This window comes from Saccoglossus kowalevskii, chromosome 5, assembly GCF_978046115.1.
Source record: "Saccoglossus kowalevskii chromosome 5, keSacKowa6.1, whole genome shotgun sequence".
Lineage (NCBI taxonomy): Eukaryota > Metazoa > Hemichordata > Enteropneusta > Harrimaniidae > Saccoglossus > Saccoglossus kowalevskii.
Genome location: NC_140645.1, coordinates 43,714,996 through 43,718,827, shown reverse-complemented (window position 1 = coordinate 43,718,827; position 3,832 = coordinate 43,714,996). Strand labels below are relative to the sequence as shown.

Below are 3,832 nucleotides of genomic sequence, written 5' to 3'. Positions count from 1 at the left end.
GCACTACTGCTGGTAGTAAAATACCTAAGTTGAATTAAACTACTAACCACTAATACTGATTAAAGTTATTAATACATCAAATAGTTGCGCCTATGTTTTTGTCTATGCACTTGTTCTGTTTCTTGTGTCCTTACTCATGGCGAGCTTCTCAGGAATTACTTGGAATTTACATGGTTGTCGTGATTCTTTCAAGAGATATCAAGTGTTTGAATTTATTAAACAAAACCACTTCACTGATTTTTGTTTTCTCCAGGAAACGCATGCCGTACCTTCTGATAAGGTGGCAAGTGGTATGGAAAGCACCTATGTATTTTTCACAGGAAAGTTCACGTTCTGCTGGTGTTGCCATACTTTTTAAACCAAATAAAAATGTTAACATTTTAAATCTAAATAATGTCGTTGCTGGGCGTCTTTTGCACATACATGCCGTGGTTGATAGCGTTCCGGTGCATTTAATTAATGTGTATGCTCCGACAAACGGGTTTGAACGTCTTGAATTCTTTAAAGTTTTAAAAACGTTTTTGAACAGCTTAAATAACGACCCACTTGTCATTGGGAGCGACTTCAATCGTACCCTATGCCCTGAGAATGATAGAGCTGAAAGCCATGAACCACACTTTTATCTGCAAATTTCCTCTCCAATATTTTAAGTCGGTTTAAACTTGTTGATGCATGGCGTCAATGCAACACATTAGCCAAACAGTTTACTTGGAGAAGAAATGAATGCAAATCCCGTATAGACACATTCTATGTATCCAAATGTATTGCGTCTAGAATTAAAAGTAGTTCTATCTGTCCACATTATAATTTCTCCGATCATTGCCTTGTTACACTTTGTCTTTCAATAAAGTCTATAAGAAATCATAACCCTGTATGGCGTTTTAATTCTAGTCTTCTTGACGATCAAGTTTTCTGTGAAATAATTAATGATTACTGGCTCACATGGCGTAAAAAGAAGGCGCATTTCAATAACATCCAGCTGTGGTGGGATATTGGAAAACTGAAGATTAAAGATCTAACTAAACAGTACACTTTCAAGTTAAGTAATAATTACAAACTAAAAATTTATTACAACATGACATCAATAATATTGAACAGCAAATGCAATCCAATCATGATCTCGTCAACCAGCTCAATGAAAAGAAAGCTCTACTTGAGAATTTAATACAGTCCAAAACAAGGGGGCAGCGATACGCTCCAGGCACAAAGTACTTAATGAAACTTCGTTCTTTTTTAACTTTGAAAAACAGAGGGGCAGTAAGAAAATCATGTCGCAACTACAAAGGCATGATGGTACAATCGTTGATGCATCACATGAGATGCAACGACTAACTAGAGATTTTTACTCTCACTTGTTTTCACCGGACCCTGTGTCTATGGATTGTCAACACAAATTACTTTCTAATCTTCCTCAACTTGATGTTGATTTAAAAGAGAAGTGCGACATGGATCTCAGTTTTGAAGAGCTTACTGCGTCTGTAAAATCAATTTCTTCAGGTACATCTCCAGGTATCGATGGCCTTCCTGGCGAATTTTACAAACATTGTTGGCCAACCTTGGGTTCTGACCTACATGAAGTCTTTCTAGCCTCGATCATTGATGGAGAGCTCCCGCTTTCATGCAGACGAGCTATCATCACTCTGCTACCTAAAAATGGAAATAATAATTTGTTAAAGAATTGGCGTCCAGTCAGTCTATTATGCTCTGATTATAAGATATTAAGTAAGGCTCTGTCCTTCAGACTCAAGGCAGTGCTCAGTAACATAATTCACATTGATCAGAGTTACTGTATACCTGGTCGTCAGATATTTGACAACATTAACTTGGTACGTGACGTCATCACGTATGCAAATGATAACACAGCTCTTGGTATCGTATCTTTAGATCAAGAAAAAGTGTTTGACCGTGTACATCACGATTATCTGATTAACACTCTCAAAGCATTTGAATTTGGTGATAATTTCACTAAATATATCAAACTTTTGTACTCAGGAACCCAATCTCTTGTTGAGTGAACAGCAATCTTACTGCCCCTCTGCCATTCGCCCGCGGCATACGTCAAGGCTGTTCACTCTCTGGTCAGCTGTATTCTATTTGTATTGAGCCATTGCTACACAAAGTACGAACTGAGAGGGGTATGCAGGGCATTCAAGTATGTGATTCAACGAAGGAAAAAAAACATCTCACAGCGTATGCTGATGACGTCAGTTTCTTTTTAACAAATAACACCGATTTCTATAGATTGCAAGAATGGTTGACCATATATGAACAAGCCAGCAATTCACGGATCAACTACGCAAAGTCCCAGGGATTATGGGTGGGACAATGGAAAACAAGAACTTATATGCCCTTGAATATCAACTGGAACAACGTGGGTCTTAAAGTTCTTAGCACCTTTCTTGGGAATACACCAATGTGGCTTGATAAAAATTGGACTGATGTCAGTGACAAAATACAGTCTAAGCTTGAATCGTGGACTAGGTATGCGCCCTCTATTTCTTACAGGAGACGGACATTGGTTGTTAATCAGTTGATAGTGTCCAAATTGCTACATAGGCTAGTTTGTTTACGTTCTCCCAGTACTATAATTAATCATATTCAGAAACTCTTTGTTGATTTATTTTGGCAGGGCCGCCATTGGCTCCCTGCAGAGTCTATTTATCTACCGCCTTCACAAGGTGGTCAAGGCTTAGTTCATTTACCATCAAGAATTGCCTCCTTTCGTTTGCAATACATTCAACGTTATTTTTACTCTAATTTGAAGCATCCTAGTTTTTATTTCACCAGTTACTTTCTTAAACGTTTTAATAATTTGAAATATGATAAACAGTTGTTTGTTACAAATGTACCACTTTCTTTTCATAATATTCCAGTATACTATTGTGAGCTTATGAAGGTTTGGTCCTCCATCTCAAATATTAGAAAAGGGCAACCGACCACCTATTACTCTGTTTGTCGGGAACCGCTCTTGTACAACAGTCTGATTCTGCACCCTTTGCATGGTGTGCCACTCACCCTCACACATTTTCGTGATGCGGGCATTACGACAATTGGAGATCCTGTCACTGGGACTGCGTGACTGGGACGTGACATCTTGTATAACAAAGTACCGATATGTTCTAGAAGGCTTTTCAATGGTGCACTTGATGTGGTGCACAGAGCTATCCCACGTCAATTTAAAGAAATTATTGAAAATTGCAGTGACAACACTACACAAGTCACCAACTCGAATTATTCACTCGAATTATTGTACGAGGATGAAGACAATGACGTACTTTTAAATTGTCCACTTTATAAATTTGCAAAAAGGAGTTATTTATAAATTTCTTATTTCTAAACTTTATTTTTCAAAGCACACTACATATTTTTACAACGTATGGACAGATATTCTCTCGTTGGAAAAAGAACATCAGCCTCTTTTTCGCGACTGTTACTTGAAACCAATAACAAAAAAAGATGGCGACTTACAGTGGCGGTTACTACATGGCGCCTATCCCACTGGTAGCTTTTTGCAAAATACCCGTATCCAAGAAACCAGCACTTGTCGTTTCTGTGAAGAAAAGGATGATTTGCTACATATTTTCCTTGAATGTAGCCGACTAAATCGACTCTTTGTCATTTTCAAATCTGTTATTTGTACATTACTCAATGTAGACAGTGTACCAATCTCTTACTACGTTCTGGGTCCGCCAAGACGTCAAGCAATAACACAAACGCACCGTATTCTGTGTTGCCTTTGTGTCTCGGTGAAAACTGCAATTCACATTACAAGATACAAGAAAATTAACGATGATTCGGATATCTGTGCAGCAAAATGTTTCACTACTCGCCT

General features: G+C 38.0%; 1 long non-coding RNA gene across 1 annotated transcript; it reads right to left on the bottom strand.

Moving 5' to 3' along the window:
• Positions 1 to 1,039: 1,039 nt before the first annotated feature.
• LOC146746159 (uncharacterized) lies at positions 1,040 to 3,527 on the bottom strand. Its single transcript, XR_014929596.1, has 2 exons — positions 3,469 to 3,527; positions 1,040 to 1,647 (listed from the first exon to the last, which is right to left on the bottom strand). It is a non-coding gene; the product is annotated as an uncharacterized LOC146746159 (long non-coding RNA).
• Positions 3,528 to 3,832: the final 305 nt, after the last annotated feature.